At 47.4% G+C, this 23,201-nt stretch overlaps 1 protein-coding gene and 1 pseudogene across 1 annotated transcript in view; one reads left to right on the top strand and one right to left on the bottom strand.

Moving 5' to 3' along the window:
* Positions 1-389: 389 nt before the first annotated feature.
* On the bottom strand, positions 390-16,119 carry LOC139277700 (zinc-binding protein A33-like; annotated as a pseudogene).
* A 436-nt stretch (positions 16,120-16,555) lies between these two features.
* The window catches only part of cep192 (centrosomal protein 192), a 174,284-nt gene continuing 167,638 nt past the window's right edge, over positions 16,556-23,201 (top strand). The window contains exon 1 of the mRNA XM_070896513.1: positions 16,556-16,617. The gene's annotated coding sequence lies outside the window, so the exon portion shown is untranslated. The remainder of the gene's footprint in view (positions 16,618-23,201) is intronic.

Below are 23,201 nucleotides of genomic sequence, written 5' to 3'. Positions count from 1 at the left end.
GTTATACATTTGTGCTATATCTACATAAGTAAGTGTTACATACATAGGCAATTATACAGACCCTCCTAATTCTGATAAGTTCACTACCTTCTGCATAATTCTGACCACCTATTTGCAACTCTTACAATTCATCCCATACAGCGGTATACACTCGCCCACGACACTCCGCAGCAAAACTGGCGGCATGTGCGTATACGGCAGGTGGGGGGCGCATTTCGTGACTTTATTTTTAACCACGCCCCGACCCTCTCCCTCCCATTGTGGGGAGTTAATATCGACCCCATTCTCTCTGTATTCTGCTGTGTCTCGAAGTTACTGTGTGAGATATGCAATATTCACCCAGCAGTGGACACATCCCTTCTGTACTCTGACACATCAGTTTAGGAAGGTTAGCAGTTTAAGAGGAGTAGCATTTTTACCCTCATCATGCAACCCAGGAAAGAAATAAGGAGTTTCTCAGTGAATGTGTCAGTGAAAGTGTAGAGATTGGACATATCATCAGCATTGTAAAAGGTCATCTGTCCTCCCTCATAGTCCAGGTAAACTCCGATAGTCCTGGGCTTCACTCTCGGGGTCAGTGGGACAGATGGGCTGTCAACAGTTATATATTCATTCCCATTTCTCAGCCACACGGCCCAGTATCCACGTTCAGGACCCAGTTTTACCTCTCCATTCCTATTGGCTGACTCTCTGGCCACACCCACGTCCCACTGAGTCTTGTCCCTGACCTTGACCTCCCAGTAGTGTTTCCCTGATGTGAATCCCTGTGTCCCCAGGACACAGCCAGCAGCATTGAATCTCTACGGGTTATCAGGAAACTGTAATCCTCTGTTATCAAGTCTCACACTGGTCCGGTCCTCAGACAGGATGAGATTACGATGCGCTGTGTTTGGGTCCAGGGTCAGTGAGGCTGAGACTGGTAAATAAAAATGACATCATGTTAAATATGTTAAATATCTTAGACAGAGGAAGGTGGATGGACACAGGTTAATACCTGGTGTCTGTATAACTGGACTCAGCACCCAGTCTATAATTTCTGTATCAGTAAATACTGCAGACTGGATACAGTGTACAGTTAGATATATTCCCAACTTCAGTATGTACAGTGAACAGATATTACAGTCTGATCACTGTCCAGTGAGTCCTGGGTCAGAGAGGAACAGAATCAGCCAAGGATCCCAGTCTGATCACTGTCCAGTGAGTCCTGGGTCAGAGAGGAACACAATCAGCCAAGGGTCCCAGTCTGATCACTGACCAATCTAAGGTCCCACAAAAAAGAATGGCCCTTTGAGTGAGGTCCCAGAGGCTGCTGACCCAGTGATCTGTACCAGCAACAGGCAGCACCTTCAGGAGAGGAAGCAGAGAACAGGAAATGCTACAGAAAGTGGACACAAAGCTTGGAGTTTCTTACCTGGAGAGATGATCTGTTTCATCTCCTTCCACACTGCATAGAGTAAGGGCCTCGAAATACTGTGTATTTCAGACTAACAGACACCATTATTGTAAAGTCCTTACTCTACAGCATGAAACCACATGAGTCACATTCTGGGGACAAGGTCACTCCGTGACCTCAACTCTTTATTCACAGCACTCCACAAGTGATGACCCTGCGTGGGACCTCCCTTTATATACCTGGGTGATCAGGTAAGGAGTGTCTCCCACAAGTTCACCCCTTGTGGTCAAGGTGTGCATCTAGGTTGTGTGTATACAGTAATACAGTGGTGTTACATTGTGGTTACATACATGACATCACCTTCCTCACCCCCTAAAGTCTTGTTAGGATCATAGGTTTAGTCTTTCAGGTGTTCTACGCTCCCTCGTGGAGCGCCGCAGTTGGGGCTCTGGTTGTTGGACACTGACGTGCGTGTCTGTCATCTGTGGTGATTCCGGCCTGTCCGGGCTAACTGCAGGGACTGTGCATTCTTCTGATTGCTCTTATTGCTCGTTCACTGGCGGTGGTGTGAGCTCCATCTCATGGTCTTCTTCAGGTTCCTCCGTGTCGATGCTGAACCTTTTTCTTATACTTGGTCCAGATGCTTCCGGCATATCTGACCATTGTTGAGTTTTACTACGAGGACCCTATTCCCCTCTTTGTCAATTACAGTGCCCTCAAGCCATTTGGTCCCCATGGCGTGATTGAGGACGAATACAGGATCATTTATTCCTATACATCTCCCCCTCAAATTACGGTCATGATACTCCTTTTGTGACTTGCACTTGCCCTCAACTATGTCAGTCAGGACTGGGTGAATGAGGGACAACCGGGTTTTGGGTGCCCGTTTCATTAGTAGCTCTGCAGGCGGGACACCCGTGAGCGAGTGTGGTCGGGATCGATAGGCCAGCAGGAGGCGCGATAGGCGGCATTGTAGGGAGGGTCCTTGAATCCTGAGCATACCTTGCTTAATGATTTGGACCGCACGTTCCGCCTGGCCATTGGAGGCCGGCTTGAACAGCGCAGTCCTGACGTGGTTGATGCCATTGCCTGACATAAACTCCCGGAGTTTGTAGGTTGTGAAGCACTAACCAGGATGTCCGGCAAGACATGGGTTGCAAAGATCGCACGTAGGCTTTCCACAGTGGTGGATGACGTGCATGAATTCAGAATGATGCACTCGATCCATTTCGAGTACGCATCTACCACAATAAGGAACATCTTTCCCATGAACGGGCCTGCGTAGTCAACATGAATGCGTGACCATCGCCTGGTGGGCCAGGGCCACGGGCTCAGCGTGGCCTTCCTGGGGGCTATACCCAGCTGGGCACACGTCGTGCACCTGCGAACATAGTGTTTCAGGTAATCTCGGGATTGCTACCAGTGCCACGTGCTAGTCAGAGTAGGAATCGCAGGATAGCTCAGATGAATACGTGGCTTGAGCAATGGTGCAGCAGGGAGGGATTCAAATTCCTGGGGCATTGGAACCGGTTCTGGGGGAGGTGGGACCAGTACAATCCGGACGGTCTGCACCTGGGCAGAATCGGAACCAATGTCCTCGGGGGAGTGTTTGCTAGTGCTGTTGGGGAGGAGTTAAACTAATATGGCAGGGGGATGGGAACCAATGCAGGGAGATAGAGGGAAACAAAAAGGAGGCAAAAACAAAAGACAGAAAGGAGATGAGGAAAAGTGGAGGGCAGAGAAACCCAAGGCAAAGAACAAAAAGGGCCATTGTACAGCAAAATTCTAAAAGGACAGAGGGTGTTAAAAAAACAAGCCTAAAGGCTTTGTGTCTTAATGCAAGGAGTATCCGCAATAAGGTGGATGAATTAACTGTGCAAATAGATGTTAACAAATATGATGTGATTGGGATTACGGAGACGTGGCTCCAGGATGAGCAGGGCTGGGAACTCAACATCCAGGGGTATTCAACATTCAGGAAGGATAGAATAAAAGGAAAAGGAGGTGGGGTAGCATTGCTGGTTAAGGAGGAGATTAAGGCAATAGTTAGGAAGGACATTAGCTTGGATGATGTGGAATCTATATGGGTAGAGCTGCAGAACACCAAAGGGCAAAAAACGTTAGTGGGAGTTGTGTACAGACCTCCAAACAGTAGTAGTGATGTTGGGGAGGGCATTAAACAGGAAATTAGGGGTGCGTGCAATAAAGGTGCAGCAGTTATAATGGGTGACTTTAATATGCACATAGATTGGGCTAACCAAACTGGAAGCAATACGGTGGAGGAGGATTTTCTGGAGTGCATAAGGGATGGTTTTTTAGACCAATATGTCGAGGAACCAACTAGGGGGGAGGCCATCTTAGACTGGGTGTTATGTAATGAGAAAGGATTAATTAGCAATCTCGTTGTGTGAGGCCCCTTGGGGAAGAGTGACCATAATATGGTGGAATTCTGCATTAGGATGGAGAATGAAACAGTTAATTCAGAGACCATGGTCCAGAACTTAAAGAAGGCTAACTTTGAAGGTATGAGGCGTGAATTGGCTGAGATGGATTGGCGAATGATACTTAAGGGGTTGACTGTGGATGGGCAATGGCAGACATTTAGAGACCGCATGGATGAACTACAACAATTGTACATTCCTGTCTGGCATAGAAATAAAAAAGGGAAGGTGGCTCAACCGTGGCTATCAAGGGAAATCAGGGATAGTATTAAAGCCAAGGAAGTGGCATACAAATTGGCCAGAAATAGCAGCGAACCTGGGGACTGGGAGAAATTTAGAACTCAGCAGAGGAGGACAAAGGGTTTGATTAGGGCAGGGAAAATGGAGTATGAGAAGAAGCTTGCAGGGAACATTAAGACGGATTGCAAAAGTTTCTATAGATATGTAAAGAGAAAAAGGTTAGTAAAGACAAACGTAGGTCCCCTGCAGTCAGAATCAGGGGAAGTCATAACGGGGAACAAAGAAATGGCGGACCAATTGAACAAGTACTTTGGTTCGGTATTCACGAAGGAGGACACGAACAACCTTCCGGTTATAAAAGGGGTCGGGGGGTCTAGTAAGGAGGAGGAACTGAGGGAAATCCTTATTAGCCGGGAAATTGTGTTGGGGAAATTGATGGGATTGAAGGCCGATAAATCCCCAGAGCCTGATGGACTGCATCCCAGAGTACTTAAGGAGGTGGCCTTGGAAATAGTGGATGCGTTGACAGTCATTTTCCAACATTCCATTGACTCTGGATCAGTTCCTATGGAGTGGAGGGTAGCCAATGTAATCCCACTTTTTAAAAAAGGAGGGAGAGAGAAAACAGGGAATTATAGACCGGTCAGCCTGACATCGGTAGTGGGTAAAATGATGGAATCAATTATTAAGGATGTCATAGCAGTGCATTTGGAAAGAGGTGACATGATAGGTCCAAGTCAGCATGGATTTGTGAAAGGGAAATCATGCTTGACAAATCTTCTGGAATTTTTTGAGGATGTTTCCAGTAGAGTGGATAAGGGAGAACCAGTTGATGTGGTATATTTGGACTTTCAGAAGGCGTTCGACAAGGTCCCACACAAGAGATTGATGTGCAAAGTTAGAGCACATGGGATTGGGGGTAGTGTACTGACATGGATTGAGAACTGGTTGTCAGACAGGAAGCAAAGAGTAGAAGTAAATGGGTACTTTTCAGAATGGCAGGCAGTGACTAGTGGGGTACCGCAAGGTTCTGTGCTGGGGCCCCAGCTGTTTACACTGTACATTAATGATTTAGATGAGGGGATTAAATGTAGTATCTCCAAATTTGCGGATGACACTAAGTTGGGTGGCAGTGTGAGCTGCGAGGAGGATGCTGTGAGGCTGCAGAGCGACTTGGATAGGTTAGGTGAGTGGGCAAATGCATGGCAGATGAAGTATAATGTGGATAAATGTGAGGTTATCCACTTTGGTGGTAAAAACAGAGAGACAGACTATTATCTGAATGGTGACAGATTAGGAAAAGGGGAGGTGCAAAGAGACCTGGGTGTCATGGTACATCAGTCATTGAAGGTTGGCATGCAGGTGCAGCAGGCGGTTAAGAAAGCAAATGGCATGTTGGCCTTCATAGCAAGGGGATTTGAGTACAGGGGCAGGGAGGTGTTGCTACAGTTGTACAGGGCATTGGTGAGGCCACACCTGGAGTATTGTGTACAGTTTTGGTCTCCTAACCTGAGGAAGGACATTCTTGCTATTGAGGGAGTGCAGCGAAGGTTCACCAGACTGATTCCCGGGATGGCGGGACTGACCTATCAAGAAAGACTGGATCAACTGGGCTTGTATTCACTGGAGTTCAGAAGAATGAGAGGGGACCTCATAGAAACATATAAAATTCTGACGGGGTTAGACAGGTTAGATGCAGGAAGAATGTTCCCAATGTTGGGGAAGTCCAGAACCAGGGGTCACAGTCTAAGGATAAGGGGTAAGCCATTTAGGACCGAGATGCGGAGGAACTTCTTCACCCAGAGAGTGGTGAACCTGTGGAATTCTCTACCACAGAAAGTTGTTGAGGCCAATTCACTAAATATATTCAAAAAGGAGTTAGATGAGGTCCTTACTGCTAGGGGGATCAAGGGGTATGGCGAGAAAGCAGGAATGGGGTACTGAAGTTGAATGTTCAGCCATGAACTCATTGAATGGCGGTGCAGGCTAGAAGGGCCGAATGGCCTACTCCTGCACCTATTTTCTATGTTTCTATGTTTCTAGGTCTGAATTAATTCTAGGCCACCAAACGTGTGACCGGGCAATGGCCTTCATCAGCACAATGCCTGGATGCTTGCTGTGCAGTTCCTGATGAATGCCTCCCTGCCCTTCTGGGGCATAACTACCCGGCTGACCCATAGTAGGCAGTCGGTTTGGATGGAGAGCTCATCCATCCGTCTGTGGAACGGTCTGACCTCCTCAGGGCATGCTCCGTGTGCGGGCGCCCAATCCCCAGTCAGGACACATTTCTTAATCAGGGATAGGAGGGGATCTCTGTTTGTCCAGATTTTGATCTGGTGGGCTGTGATAGGGGAGCCTGCGCTGTCAAAGGCATCGACAGCCATGACCATCTCAGTGCTTTGCTCTGCTGCCCCCTCAGTGATGGCCAGTGGAAGCCTGCTGAGTGCGTCAGCGCAATTTTCAGTGCCGGGCCGGTGCCGGATGGAGTAGTCATAAGCAGCCAGCGTGAGAGTCCATCGCTGTATGCGAGCTGATGCGTTGGCATTGACAGCCTTGCTGTCTGACAACAGGGATGTTAATGGCTTGTGGTCCGTCTCTAATTCAAACTTCCTACCAAAGAGGTACTGATGCATTTTTTTTACACCATAGACACATGCGAGCGCTTCTTTCTCGACCATCCCATATCCCCGTTCTGCTTGAGAGAGCGACCTGGAGGCATAAGTTGTAGTTGACCCTCGACATTGCCCTGCTGCAACACGCACCCAACCCCATAGGACGATGCAGCAAATGTCAGAACCAATTTTTTACAGGAGTCGTACAGGGTCAACAACTTGTTTGAACAAACAGGTTTCGCGCCCGATCAAAAGCCCGTTCCTGATAGTCCCCCCAAAATCAATCGCAACCCTTACGCAGGAGCACGTGTAGCGGCTCCAACAACGTGCTCAAGTTCAGCAGAAAGTTCCCGAAATAGTTCAACAGTCCCAGGAATGAACGCAGCTCCGATGTGTTGCAGGGCCTGGGTGCTCGTCGAATCGCCTCTGTTTTGGATTCGGTGGGCCGAATCCCAACTGCAGCAACCCTCCTGCCCAGAAATTCAACCTCAGGAGCTAAAAACACACATTTAGACTGCTTGAGTCGTAGGCCTACCTGGTCCAGTCGGCGTAGCATCTCCTCCAGGTTGTGGAGATGTTCCTCGGTGTCTCGACCCATGATGAGGATGTCGTCCTGGAATACGATCATCCAGGAATGGATTTAAGCAGGCTTTCCATGTTTCATTGAAAGATCGCAGTCGCTGATCGAATGCCAAATGGGCACCTGTTACAAGAGAATAGTCCCTTGTGCGTGGTGATGGTGGTCAGTAGTTTAGATTCGTCGGCCAGTTCCTGGGTCATATAGGCTGAGGTGAGGTCCAACTGCCAGCGTGGCGAAAAGGTCCTCCGCTCTCGGGAGCGGGTATTGATCTTGTAGGGACACCCGATTAATGGTGGCCTAGTAGTCGCCACAGATCCTTTTAGGATGGGAACGATGGGGCTCGCCCAGTCACTGAATTCAACAGGCGAGATGATGCCCTCTCTCAACTGCTGGTTCAATTCGCATCACATACAGCACCGCTCTGGCTTTGTGGTGCACTGGCCTGGCGTCCGGGGTGATGTGTATTACTACTGTGGTGCCTTTGAAAGTCCCAACGCCAGGTTGGAAGTGAATCGAATTGTTATGGGACTTGTGAGCACGAACTTCGCTCCACAGATGACATTGTGTGAACATCCCCCCATTTCCAGTTCATCTCGGCTAACCAGCTCCTCCCCAACAGTGCGGGATCATTACCCGGGACAATCCAGAGCGGCAGCCGATTCACTAACCCGTTGTGTATGACAGCCAACATTGCACTGCCTAGCACCGGAATGATTTCTTTAGTGTAAGTCCGTAATTGTGTCTCAATACGTGCTAATTTGGGACTACTGGCTTTAAGTGGCCATAGCTTCTCAAATTGCTGAACGCCCATGAGTGACTGGCTGGCCCCAGTGTCCAGCTTCATGCGTACTGAGATGCCGTTAAATAAAACCCTCATCATCATTGGTGGCGTTTTGGTGTATAAACTGTTCGCCGCATATTCCCGCTGAACCTCGGCGTCCATCGATTTGCCCCAAAAGTCATCCTGCCTCAAAGGACCCTCTTCTGGTCCCTCCGCCTCATATATTAGTCTGGTTGCAGGCTTCCTGCACATTCGAGCTAAATGACCACTGAGATTTCAGTTTCTGCAGACAAACTGTTGAAATCTGCAAGATCTGGCTGAGTGTTTTCCCTCACACCTCCAATGGAGTTAAAGTTTCCATTGTTGGGGACAAAGGGACTATGGCCAGGCATTCCGCGCTGACTGTCCCTTTGACTGCTCTTAAGTACCCTATTAGTGGGTGTCAATGGCTCCATTCGGGGCCGCATTGTCCGCTGTGATGGCGTGAATGTCCGTTCAGCCTGCCATTGTCTCTGTTGGAGTCCTACTCTGGGGTCTATTGCTGCCTGGGGAAAGTCAGATTGCCCCTGCCAGTCTGCGGGGCTCTGAGTCGCATTGATAGAAACATAGAAAATAGGTGCAGGAGTAGGCCATTCGGCCCTTCTAGCCTGCACCGCCATTCAATGAGTTCATGGCTGAACATGCAACTTCAGTACCCCATTCCTGCTTTCTCACCATACCCCTTGATTCCCCTAGTAGTAAGGACTTCATCTAACTCCTTTTTGAATATATTCAGTGAACTGGCCTCTACAACTTTCTGTGGTAGAGAATTTCACAGGTTCACCACTCTCTGGGTGAAGAAATTCCTCCTCATCTCGGTCCTAAATGGCTTACCCCTTATCCTTAGACTGTGTCCCCTGGTTCTGGACTTCCCCAACATTGGGAACATTCTTCCTGCATCTAACCTGTCTAACCCCATCAGAATTTTAAACGTTTCTATGAGGTCTCCTCTCATTCTTCTGAACTCCAGTGAATACAAGCCCAGTTGATCCAGTCTTTCTTGATAGGTCAGTCCCGCCATCCCGGGAATCAGTCTGGTGAACCTTCGCTGCACTCCCTCAATAGCAAGAATGTCCTTCCTCAGGTTAGGAGACCAAAACTGTACACAATACTCCAGGTGTGGCCTCACCAATGCCCTGTACAACTGTAGCAACACCTCCCTGCCCCTGTACTCAAATCCCCTCGCTATGAAGGCCAACATGCCATTTGCTTTCTTAACCGCCTGCTGTACCTGCATGCCAACCTTCAATGACTGATGTACCATGACACCCAGGTCTCTTTGCACCTGCCCTTTTCCTAATCTGTCACCATTCAGATAATAGTCTGTTTCTCTGTTTTTACCACCAAAGTGGATAACCTCACATTTATCCACATTATACTTCATCTGCCATGCATTTGCCCACTCACCTAACCTATCCAAGTCGCTCTGCAGCCTCATAGCATCCTCCTCGCAGCTCACACTGCCACCCAACTTAGTGTCATCCGCAAATTTGGAGATACTACATTTAATCCCCTCGTCTAAATCATTAATGTACAGTGTAAACAGCTGGGTCCCAGCACAGAACCTTGCGGTACCCCACTAGTCACTGCCTGCCATTCTGAAAAGTACCCATTTACTCCTACTCTTTGCTTCCTGTCTGACAACCAGTTCTCAATCCATGTCAGCACACTACCCCCAATCCCATGTGCTTTAACTTTGCACATTAATCTCTTGTGTGGGACCTTGTTGAAAGCCTTCTGAAAGTCCAAATATACCACATCAACTGGTTCTCCCTTGTCCACTCTACTGGAAATATCCTCAAAAAATTCCAGAAGATTTGTCAAGCATGATTTCCCTTTCACAAATCCATGCTGACTTGGACCTATCATATCACCTCTTTCCAAATGCACTGCTATGACATCCTTAATAATTGATTCCATCATTTTACCCACTACCGATGTCAGGCTGACCGGTCTATAATTCCCTGTTTTCTCTCTTCCCTCCTTTTTTAAAAAGTGGGGTTACATTGGCTACCCTCCACTCCATAGGAACTGATCCAGAGTCAATGGAATGTTGGAAAATGACTGTCAATGCATCCACTATTTCCAACGCCACTTCCTTAAGTACTCTGGGATGCAGTCCATCAGGCCCTGGGGATTTATCGGCCTTCAATCCCATCAGTTTCCCCAACACAATTTCCCGACTAATAAGGATTTCCCTCAGTTCCTCCTCCTTACTAGACCCTCTGACCCCTTTTATATCCGGAAGGTTGTTTGTGTCCTCCTCAGTGAATACCGAACCAAAGTACTTGTTCAATTGGTCCGCCAACTGACTGCAGGGGACCTACGTTTGTCTTTACTAACCTTTTTCTCTTTACATATCTATAGAAACTTTTGCAATCCATCTTAATGTTCCCTGCAAGCTTCTTCTCGTACTCCATTTTCCCTGCCCTAATCAAACCCTTTGTCCTCCTCTGCTGAGTTCTAAAATTCTCCCAGTCCCCGGGTTCGCTGCTATTTCTGGCCAATTTGTATGCCACTTCCTTGGCTTTAATACTATCCCTGATTTCCCTTGATAGCCACGGTTGAGCCACCTTCCCTTTTTTATTTTTACGCCAGACAGGAATGTACAATTGTTGTAGTTCATCCATGCGGTCTCTAAATGTCTGCCATTGCCCATCCACAGTCAACCCCTTCAGTATCATTCGCCAATCTATCCTAGCCAATTCACGCCTCATACCTTCAAAGTTACCCTTCTTTAAGCTCTGGACCATGGTCTCTGAATTAACTGTTTCATTCTCCATCCTAATGCAGAATTCCACCATATTATGGTCACTCTTCCCCAAGGGGCCTCGCACAACGAGATTTCTAATTAATCCTCTCTCATTACACAACACCCAGTCTAAGATGGCCTCCCCCCTAGTTGGTTCCTCGACATATTGGTCTAAAAAAATCATCTCTTATGCACTCCAGGAAATCCTCCTCCACCGTATTGCTTCCAGTTTGGTTAACCCAATCTATGTGCATATTAAAGTCACCCATTATAACTGCTGCACCTTTATTGCACGCACCCCTAATTTCCTGTTTGATGCCCTCCCCAACATCACTACTACTGTTTGGAGGTCTGTACACAACTCCCACTAACGTTTTTTGCCCTTTGGTATTCTGCAGCTCTACCCATATAGATTCCACATCGTCCAAGCTAATGTCCTTCCGAACTATTGCCTTAATTCCCTCCTTAACCAGCAATGCTACCCCACCTCCTTTTCCTTTTATTCTATCTTTCCTGAATGTTGAATACCCCTGGATGTTGAGTTCCCAGCCCTGATCATCCTGGAGCCACGTCTCCGCAATCCCAATCACATCATATTTGTTAACATCTATTTGCACAGTTAATTCATCCACCTTATTGCGGATACTCCTTGCATTAAGACACAAAGCCTTCAGGCTTGTTTTTTTAACACCCTTTGTCCTTTCGAATTTTGCTGTACATTGGCCCTTTTTGTTCTTTGCCTTGGGTTTCTCTGCCCTCCACTTTTCCTCATCTCCTTTCTGTCTTTTGCTTTTGCTTCCTTTTTGTTTCCCTCTGTCTCCCTGCATTGGTATCCATCCCCCTGCCATATTAGTTTAAATCCTCCCTGATCCATCGCCGCGTTAGAGGCAGAATTGCGTGCGTATATTATTTTTGTCTCTTCCTCCCCCGCCATGAAAGTTTGAGCTAACAACGCCACCGCTTCCAAGGTCAAATCCTTGGTCTCAATTAATTTGAGGAAAATTCCCGCATGACTGATGCCCTCGATAAAGTCGTCCCTTAGCATCTCCCCTCTGCAGGCGTCTGTGAACGCCGGAGGGCCACTACAAAGTCCGGTATGCTCTGTCCTTCATGATGTCGGTGGGTGTAGAATCTGTGTCGGGCCATGTGTATGCTACTCGCGAGTTTGAGGTGCTCCCCGATCAGTTTGCTAAGTTCTTCGAAGGTTTTGTCCGAAGGCTTTTCGGTTGCTAATAAGTCCTTCATGAGCGCGTAAATCTTTGGTCCGCAGCTGGTCAAAAGATGAGCCCTTCGCTTGTCGGCCGCTGCATCCCCCAGCCATTCTTTCGTAACGAAGTTTTGCTGAAGCCGCTCGACAAAATCGTCCCAGTCTTCCCCAACACAGTACCGTTCCTCTGCACTACCGGTCATGGGTCGTGAATTCCCGTTTCTCATCGCCAATGTAAAGTCCTTACTCTACAGCATGAAACCACACGAGGCACATTCTGGGGACAAGGTCACTCTGTGACCTCAACTCTTTATCCACAGCATTCCACAAGTGATGACCCTGTGTGGGACCTCCCTTTATATACCTGGGTGATGAGGTAAAAAGTTCTTGTGGCCGTGTGCATCTAGGTTGTGTGTATACAGTAATACAGTGGCGTTACATTGTGGTTACATACATGACAAGTATCTCCTCATCTTCACCTCTCTCTGCACCTTCACCTTCATCAGCTTTGTCCAGGTACCTGTTTGAATGGGATTGATTTAGTCACTCACTGCTGGATGCAAACTGTGATTACAGTGCCAGACCGTGTGTAGGTTTGGATTGGATACTCACCTTTCTCTCAATCCTTTCAGTTTCTGCAGGACAGAGAATCAGAAACATTTAAATAAATATAAGGAACTGTTAGATTATACTGTTTAATGATGTGTAATCAATAGTTTTAGTAAAATGTGAAGGGATCTGTGTGGAGTTTTCACTGACAGGCCCCAGTGATGTGATATCACGTCAGTTACCTCCGGAATACACTCCACAGGGTTTCCTCTACTGCTGAAGACTTTACCCAGCAACTCAGAGCTTGTCGCTGGTCTGTGAGGCCCTGAGCTGGGGGCAATAGTGTTACACTTAACGTCAGCACCCCTTCGATCGGGAGACAACAGTTTATGTACCAGCTCCTGGACACTTCCAGGCTGCTCTGGGGCAACATGCGCCCATGTGCACGTCAGACGAGAACAGGATTAGGCTCTGTGTGATGCTCACACAATCAAATAGCCTCCTATTGCTCACTGTTTAGGCAAAGAATGTGTAGCATCCATGGGACTGTACCCCAATATGTCACTGCTGTCAGGGTTAGCAGCCATGGGACTGTATCCTAACATGTCACTACTTTCAGTGCTAGCACCCATGGGACTGTACCCCAACATGTCACTGATCTCAGAGCTAGCACCCATGGGACTGTATCCCGGCCTGTCACTCATTTAAATACAGGAGAGAAGGGAACAAATCTGAGAGGAGACAACCTTTAACCTGAGCAAAGAAATTTCTGTAACCTATCGGAGATAGTCGGATGGTGAGTCGATTGATGAGATATTGCTAGATGCTGGTATGCACTGTTTGGCTTGTAATAACAGTGTAAGGATTAGAGTGATAGGACAAGGATAAGATCAATATATCTCCCTCATCTTTATCCCTCAATCAACATAACAAAAAAATACATTGTCTGGTCATTATCATATTGCTGTTTGTCGAAGCTTGCTTGTGCGCAAATTGGCTGCCGCGTTTCCCACATTATAGCAGTGACTACACTCCAAAAGTACTTCATTGGCTGTAAAGTGCTTTGAGATGTCCGGCGGTTGAGAAAGGAGCGATATAAATCCAAGTCTTTCTTTCTTTCAATCAGACTCTCAGAACCAGGTCCTGGGAAATACAAAGGGATTTCTGGTAGCAATGGTATGTAACCCTGATAACATCTGTAAACACAGCTCTAAGTTATTCAGCTGACTGCACATCACAGTCAAACTGGGGGAAGCCGAGGACTGTGGACATGTATCTAAAGACATTGGTTGAGTTGTCAAGTGTCAGTGAAGTGTTTATTTCAGTGAAGAGTGGCCTGTCCTCTCAGCTCTTTACTAACATTGAAAGCATGAAGGGGACCAGGTTTAATACGTTGTCTTTACTCTGGTTCCAGTTATACTCAGTCAGTATGAGGTCCTGACAGTGTGGGACGGTCTCCTCGACATTCAGAGATCAGTCCAGACTGAGACCTGTTTATACTCAGTTATACCGCACATTGTGCATTGTTGTGATGGGGTTTGAGCCCTATTATAAAATACTGTTTACACTTATACCAACAGCTCGGGGATTGGATTATAAAGGGTCACCTTGAGAAAAGAGATACTGCCTTGCTGCTCGATGTCTACACAAAGGTTCAGTATGTTCTTCTCGAGTGATGTCAGTTCCTCTTCAATTCTTTCCAAGTTCTTCTCCATTGGGCGCAGATCTTCCTCCTTTTGTCTCCTCAGCGCTTCGATTAAATGTTTCTCTTTCTCTTCAAGATATCGATGGATTTTGGCAAATTGTGCAGAAATGTCTTGCTCCAGGGATCCTGTGAGTTCCTAAGATGGTGAGAGAGATCAATTAAGCAGTGGGTTGTTAAAGGGTGGCCGTGTTTAAAGGTAACAGCCGGAATACTCACATCCAGCTCTGAAATCTTCCCCTCCTGCTGCCGTTTTAGTTCACTTTTACTTTTCTTTTCACCCTTCATGGAATTCAAGACCAATTTCAGCTGATCCTACAAATGGAATCAGATCTCACCACAAACCATTGCATGTTTGCTGTTTATTCCCAAACTGTGGGGACAGCTGTTCATGCTTTTAACCAGACATTAGTTTTTATATTGTGTATTAAAATACTTATGTGAGTCATGAAAACTTCTACAGAAACACCTATGGGAATTCCAATGTTTAAAATGTCCAAACTTACTGCCACAACTGAACATGCCACTTAGTAGCACTTTGATAAGACTTCCAATGTTAATCTAAGCAGTGGCCTAGCACAGCTTCATGTTAAAGCACTACATGGTGCTGGTTATCTTATTCCCTGCAAATCACTCAAAATACTTTCTGAAAATATGTTCAGCTGCAATTTTCTTCTCAGTAATTGAAATTTATATTTTCCAAAATAAAGTTTAAAACAAATTTACAAAAGCATAGTTCACAATAACAAATAAATGTATACATTGTATCTTTAAATGCCTTCGTTAAAAGTTTTTATTTGAAGGCCTCAGCCTCTCCCAAAATCCTGGGCTTAAGAGTTGATATTTTTGCCCCGAGCTTTGATTCTGTTTGCTGAACGCACATTGTATGGTCTGTGCAAGCGCAGTGAACTTAATTTCACAGCGTGCAACAATACCACTCAGTCAGGTAAATGGATAGAATATTATCTGCAGCTTCTGCTCAGGTGTTTTTCCAAATGAACTGAAGAATAGCAAAAGGATAAATTTCAAAAAGCTTTAAGGTAAAGTTTATATTGAGTCATTTTTTAAACAGTGAGAGTGTGTGTATAAAACAGAGAGAGAATGAGCTACAGAGGGAATCCCTGAGGCTGGGAGGAACATTTCTGGCTCCCATAGGGTGAGGAGACACTGGGAATACCGGGAATGGTGTGAGCACCTGCCCAGGAATATGATAGGAATATAAATTAAATATTGTAATGAATCTCTTTCCCTATAGTTATTTAATGTAAAGATTGCAATGAATCTATTTCCCTGTAGTTATTTTATTTAAATATTGAAATGAAACTGATTCTCAGCTCTCCACTCCCTCTATCCCGCGCTCCACACTGCCAGGGTGAGAGTTGGGGAACACCCCATCCCGTGTCCCCATACCTTGCTTGTACTGTCTCACTGTATCCCGGACTGGCAGGAACTTGTGGTTTGAATGTGCAGGTGAATCTACACAAGCAGCACAGATCAGAGTCTGATCGTCCTCACAGAACGTTATCAGCTTGTCACCGTGTTCCTCACAGTGAGACCGGTCCTTCTCCAGCTTCAGCTCCAGCAGCCGAGCTATCTCGGAGAGATTGGCCAACACCATGTTACTGGTGTAGCTTCTCTGGGGGAGAACCACGCGACATTCCGGGCAGGACATAGACTGCCCCTGATTTTCCCAACACTTCTCGATACAGGAGTTACAGAAGTTGTGATCACAGTCCAGTCGCACCGGCTCCACAACTTGTTTACAGGCAGATGGAGCAGGTTAAATCCTAGGTCAGGGTCAAGACCTGTTTACTGACGGCCATCTCAGTTGCTGCTGCTTATTCTGTCGCTCACTTTGCTTTCAGTTTAATTTCTCCCAGTTCATTGTGAAACTCACTTCACAATCTGCCCTCTAAAAGGGACACTGTCATCAGGCAAATTGTCTGACAAATCTTTATTTCTTTGAATGTCAAACATATAAACCACAATGGCATCAAACCTCTTGGGCCTGATGGCGCGGATTTTTTAAACATTTATTTGTTCATAGGTTGTGGGCGTCGCTGGTAAGCCCAGCATTTATTGCCCATCCCTAATGAGCTGTCTTATACAACTGAGTGACTAGCTCGACCATTTCAAAGGCCAGTTAAGAGTCAACCACCTGAAACGTTAACTCTGTTTCTCTCTCCACAGATGCTGCCTGACTTGCTGAGTATTTTCAGCATTTTCTATTTTTATTTTCAATTCCAGCATCCGCAGTATTTTGCTTTTGTAAGAATCAACCACATTGCTGTGGGTCTGGAGTCACATATCGGCCAGACCGGGTAAGGACGGCAGATTTCCTTCCCTAAAGGACATCAGTGAACCAGATGGATTTTTATGACAATCCGGTAGTTCCATAACTGATACTAGCTTTAAATTGCAAGTTTAAAAAAAATTAATTAACTGAATTTAAATGCCCCAGCTGCTGTGGTGGAATTTGAACTCATGTCCCCAGTCCAGACCTCTGGATTACTAGTCCAAAAACATAACCACTATGCTACCATACCCTCAATTAAGGATGCAAGTCTGAGGGGAGTGCTGAAATTTGAACTGGGACCCTTTCCATGATGATGTCCCCCAGCAGAATGACATCTTCACCCGTCCCCTGCCAGAAATCCCACCAGTTCCACCTTTGCTGCAGCCCAGAGAAAGTACACCTGCAGGAAGTGAGCGGACATCCTGGAGAATTGTATGTTGGCCATCCTGGAGAGTTAAGGGTTAATAATAATCAAAGTTCATTGTATCTTGAAACAATTGCCTTTCCAAGATACACAAGATAAAAGCCTGGCAATTTCCATGAGTGATTGGATTTTAACTTTAGTGGCTCGTGTAATAAACATAGGCAGAGGGTCCATTGACTCTAGTATAGAAAATAGAAAGAAAAGTGGTTAATAAAGCTTCTCAAAGGATTGGGAAACAGTTAAGTCAGGAAGTCTTGAAGTAAACAACTGTGACTGTTTATGAAAGTGGGCTGCTTTCAAACAATTCAGGAACAGCTACATCATGAGGTCTTATCTGTGGCATGTACCTTGAGGTAAGCAAACTAAGGTGGATAAAGGAGCATGGTTTTCAACAGTTAGTGGGAGAGCTCGAAAGATACAGAAACCGAAAATGTCTGTTCTGTATACTCGACTATCGAGTGTCTCGTGCTTATTTGAAGCATGTCGATGTGAACCAGAAAAGGAAGGAGGTTGACTAACAATTGATCATTAACAGAAGTGGCTGTACATTTTTAAAATTCATTCTTGGGATCTGGTGTCGTTGGTAAAGCTGGCATTTATTGCCCAATGCTAGTTACCATTGAGAAGATGGCGGTGAGCCACCTTCTTGAATCATAAGAACATAAGGAATAGGAGCAGCAATAGGCCATTTGGCCCCTCGAGCCTGCTCCGCCATTTAGTAAGATCATGGCTGATCTGATCATGGACTCAGCTCCACTTCCCTGCCCGCTCCCCACAACCCTTTATTCCCGTATCGCTCAAAAATCTGTCTATCTCCGCCTTAAATATATTCAATGACCCAGCCTCCACAGCTCTCTGAAGCAGAGAATTCCACAAATTTTCAACCCTCTGAGAGAAGAAATTCCTCCTTATCTTCGTTTTAAATGGGCGGCCTCTTATTCTGAGTCGATATTCCCGAGTTTTAGTTTCCCCTATGAGTGGAAATATCCTCTGCATCCACCTTGTTGAGCCCCCTCATTATCTTATATGTTTCGATAAGATTATCTCTTATTCTTCTGAACTCCAATGAGTATAGATAGGCCCAACCTACTTAACCTATCTTCATAAGTCAACCCTCTCATCTCCGGAATCAACCTAGTGAACCCCGGTGAGCGAGTGGGGTCTGGTGCGGTAGCTGAGCAGAACTCGGGAGAGTCGGGTCTGCAGGGAGCCTTCCGACACGCGTTTCAAACTTTGCTTGATGGTCTGGACTGCCTGGCCGTTGGATGCGGGCTTGAACAGGGCAATTGTGACGTGCTTGATCCCATTGGGGGTCATGAATTCCTTGAATTCAGCACTGGTGAAACACGGCCCATTGTCGCTGACTAGGACATCAGGCAGGCCGTGTGTGGCAAACATGGCTCATAGGCTTTCGATGGTGGCGGTGGACGTGCTTACAGACATTACACATTCAATCCATTTTGAATGCTTATCCACAACAACCAAGAACATTTTGCCTAGAAATGGTGCCGCATAGTCAGCGTGGATCCTCGACCACAGTTTGGAAGGCCACGATCACAAACTTAGCGGTGCCTCTCTGGGTGCATTGCTCAGTTGAGAGCAAGTGTTGCACTGGCGCACGCGTGACTCTAAATCTGAGTCGATGCCGGGTCACCACACATGGATCTGGCTATGGCTTTCATCATTACAATGCCTGGGTGGGTGCTGCGTAGGTCACAAATGAACGTATCTCTGCTTTTCTTGGGCAAGACCACATGATTACCCCTCAAAAGATAGTCCACCTGCAAGGACATTTCGTCTTTGTACCTGTGGAACGGCTTAATCACCTCCTGCATCTCCGCTGGGATGCTGGACCAGCTCCCATGGAGTACACAGTTTTTTTTACTAGGGACAGTAAAGGATCCTAGCTGGTCCAGGTCCTGATCTGGCGTGCCATAGCAGGTGACTTGTCATTTTCGAATGCAGGCATCACCATGAGCAAGTCTGCAGGCTGTGCCATTTCTACCCCGGTGGTGGGCAATGGTAGCCGACTGAGAGCATCAGCGCAGTTCTCTGTGCCCGGTCTGTGGCGGATTACATAGTTGTATGCCGACAGTGTGAGCGCCCATCTTTGGATGCAGGCAGAGGCATTGGTGTTAATCCCTTTGCTCTTTGAGAATAGCGATATGAGCGGCTTATGGTCAGTTTCAAGCTCAAACTTGAGGCCAAACAAATACTGATGCATTTTTTTTCACCCCGTAAACGCACGGCAGAGCTTCTTTTTCAATCATGCTGTCGGCCCTTTCGGCTTTGGACAGACTCCTGGACGCATAAGCGACCAGTTGCAAAATCCCCGATTCGTTAGCCTGAGTTGGGAGTCCGTGAGTTCGGCGAGAGGCCTATAAAAGGCCGCGAAGTCGGGAGGTGCGTCGCTGAGTCGGGAGTCCGCGAGAGGCCTATAAAGGCCGCGAGGTCGGGAGGTTTGTCGCTGAGTCGGGAGTCCGTGAGTTCGGCGAGAGGCCTATAAAGGCCGCAAGGTGCGTCACTGAGTCGGGAGTCCGTGAGTTCGGCAAGAGGCCTATAAAGGCCGCAAGGTGCGTCGCTGAGTCGGAGTCCGTGAGTTCGGCGAGAGGCCTATAAAGGCCGCGAGGTTGGGAGGTGCGTCGCTGAGGCGAGAGTCCAGGGTCGGCGAGAGGCCTATAAAGGCCGCGAGGTCGGGAGCTGCGTTGCTGAGTCGGGAGTCCGTGAGTTCGGCGAGAGGCCTATAAAGGCCGCGAGGTCGGGAGGTGCGTCGCTAAGGCGAGAGTCCAGGGTCGGCGAGAGGCCTATAAAGGCCGCGAGGTCGGGAGGTTTGTCGCTGAGTTGGGAGTCCGTGAGTTCGGCGAGAGGCCTATAAAGGCCGCGAGGTGCGTCGCTGAGGCGAGAGTCCGGGGTCGGCGAGAGGCCTATAAAGGCCGCGAGGTGCGTCGCTGAGGCGAGAGTCCGGGGTCGGCGAGAGGCCTATAAAGGCCGCGAGGTGCGTCGCTGAGGCGACAGTCCGGGGTCGGCAATAGGCATGCTTGTGCAGCTACAGGGAGAAGGCAAAAAAGAAGTAGAAAGAAATAGAAAGGTGACGTCACAGCCAAGGGGGTAAGTGATTGGCTGGTGATTGGTAAGTAAAGGCCGCAAGGTCGGGAGGTGCGTTGCTAAGGCGAGAGTCCAGGGTCGGCGAGAGGCCTATAAAGGCCGCGAGGTCGGGAGCTGCGTCGCTGAGTCCGGGGTCGGCGAGAGGCCTATAAAGGCCGCGAGGTGCGTCGCTGAGGCGAGAGTTCGGGGTCGGCGAGAGGCCGATAAAGGCCGTGAGGTGCGTCGCTGAGGCGAGAGTCCGGGGTCGGCGAGAGGCGTGGCTTGTGCAGCTACAGGGAGAAGGCAAAAAAGAAGTAGAAAGAAATAGAAAGGTGATGTCACAGCCAAGGGGGTAAGTGATTGGCTGGTGATTGGTAAGTAGTTTTTCTTTTTTCTCTTCTTTTTCAGTGAGTAACTTTTAGCACTGTTGTTGCCAATTTAAGTTAATCTAAAGGTTAAGTCATGGCAGGAGAGCTCGGACACGTGATATGCTCCTCCTGTACTAAGTGAGAAATCAGGGATGCCACCGTGTTCTTGACGACTACGTGTGCGGGAAGTGTATCCGTCTCCAGCTCCTGACGGACCGCGTTGCGGAATTGGAGCTGAAGGTGGATTCACTCTGGAGCATCCACGATGCTGAGAATGACATGAATAACATGTTTAGTGAGTTGGTCTTACCGCAGGTAAAGGGTCCACAGCCAGATAGGAAATGGAAGACCAACAAGAAGAGCAGTGCAAGGAAGGTAGTGCAGGGGTCCCCTGCGGTCATCCCCGCTTTGAGTACTGTTGAGGGGGATGACTCATCAGCGGGGAGCAGCAGCAGCCAAGTTCATGGCACCGTGGCTGGCTCTGCTGCACAGGAAGGCAGAAAAAGAGTGGGAGAGCGATAGTGATAGGGGATTCAATTGTAAGGGGAATAGATAGGCGTTTCTGCGGCCGCAACTGAGACTCCAGGATGGTATGTTGCCTCCCTGGTGCAAGGGTCAAGGATGTCTCGGAGCGGGTGCAGGACATTCTGAAAAGGGAGGGTGAACAGCCAGTTGTCGTGGTACACATTGGTACCAACGATATAGGTAAAAAACAGGATGAGGTCCTACGAGACGAATTTAAGGAGCTCGGAGCTAAATTAAAAAGTAGGACCTCAAAAGTAGTAATCTCGGGATTGCTACCAGTGCCACGTGCTAGTCAGAATAGGAATCGCAGGATAGCTCTGATGAATACGTGGCTTGAGCAGTGGTGCAGCAGGGTGGGATTCAAATTCCTGGGGCATTGGAACCGATTCTGGGAGAGGTGGGACCAGTACAAACCGGACGGTCTGCATCTAGGCAGAACCGGAACCAATGTCCTAGGAGGAGTGTTTGCTAGTGCTGTTGGGGAGGAGTTAAACTAATATGGCAGGGGGATGGGAACCAATGCAGAGAGACAGAGGGAAACAAAATGGAGACAGAAGCAAAAGACAGAAAGGAGATGAGTAAAAGTGGAGGGCAGAGAAACCCAAGGCAAAAAACAAAAAGGGCCAATTTGCAGCAAAATTCTAAAGGGTCTAAGAGTGTTAAAAAGGCAAGCCTGAAGGCACTGTGCATCAATGCGAGGAGTATTCGGAATTAGGTGGACGAATTAACTATGCAGATAGCAGTTAACAGATATGATATGGTTGGCATCACGGAGACATGGCTCCAGGGTGACCAAGGCTGGGAACTCAATATCCAAGGGTATTCAACATTAGGAAGGATAGACAGAAAGGAAAAGGAGGCGGGGTGGTGTTGCTGGTTAAAGAGGAAATTAATGCAATTGTAAGGAAAGACATTAGCCTGGATGATGTGGAATCGGTATGGGTAGAGCTACGGAATACTAAGGGGCAGAAAACGCTAGTGGGAGTTGTGTACAGACCTCCAAACAGCAGTAGTGATGTTGGGGAGGAAATTAGGGGTGCATGCAATAAAGGTGCAACAGTTATCATGGGTGACTTTAATATAGATATAGATTGGAAACAAACTGGAAACAATACGGTGGAGGATTTCCTGGAGTGCATCAGGGATGGTTTTCTCGACCAATATGTCGAGGAACCAACTAGGGGGGAGGCCATCTTAGACTGGGTGTTGTGTAATGAGAGAGGATTAATTAGCAATCTCGTTGTGCGAGGCCCCTTGGGGAAGAGTGACCATAATATGGTGGAATTCTACATTAGGATGGAGAATGAAACAGTTAATTCAGAGACCATGGTCCAGAACTTAAAGAAAGTTAACTTTGAAGGTATGAGGCGTGAATTGGCTAGGATAGATTGCCTTCATTGCGAGAGGGATGGAGTACAAAAGCAGGGAGGTCCTGCTGCAACTGTATAGGGTATTGGTAAGGCCGCACCTGGAGTACTGCGTGTAGTTTTGGTCACCTTACTTAAGGAAGAATATACTGGCTTTGGAGGGGGTACAGAGACGATTCACTCGGCTGATTCCGGAGATGAGGGGGTTACCTTATGATGATAGATTGAGTAGACTGGGTCTTTACTCGTTGGAGTTCAGAAGGATGAGGGGTGATCTTATAGAAACATTTAAAATAATGAAAGGGATAGACAAGATAGAGGCAGAGAGGTTGTTTCCACTGGTAGGGGAAACTAGAACTAGGGGGCACAGCCTCAAAATACGGGGGAGCCAATTTAAAACCAAGTTGAGAAGGAATTTCTTCTCCCAGAGGGTTGTGAATCTGCGGAATTCTCTGCCCAAGAAAGCAGTTGAGGCTAGCTCATTGAATGTATTCAAGTCACAGATAGATAGATTTTTAACCAATAAGGGAATTAAGGGTTACGGGGACCGGGCGGGTAAGTGGAGCTGAGTCCACGGCCAGATCAGCCATGATCTTGTTGAATGGCGGAGCAGGCTCGAGGGGCTAGATGGCCTACTCCTGTTCCTAATTCTTATTTTCTTATGTAACTGCCTTGCATTAACGATTGATGGCGGACTCTGGGTCATCTGAGGTTGTGCAGCAGCCGGCATGTACGTTCTGCCATGTATATTCCTGCTCGAAAACGACGTTACTTTGTGCACAGTACTGGCCGAAACCTCTTTATGCTGCGAAATTTGTTTGGTGTTATCACTGGTGGACAT

This window comes from Pristiophorus japonicus, chromosome 1 (genome assembly GCF_044704955.1).
Source record: "Pristiophorus japonicus isolate sPriJap1 chromosome 1, sPriJap1.hap1, whole genome shotgun sequence".
Taxonomy (NCBI): Eukaryota; Metazoa; Chordata; class Chondrichthyes; family Pristiophoridae; genus Pristiophorus; species Pristiophorus japonicus.
Note: the sequence above shows the minus strand (reverse complement) of the source record. Positions and strands in the feature narration are given on the sequence as shown.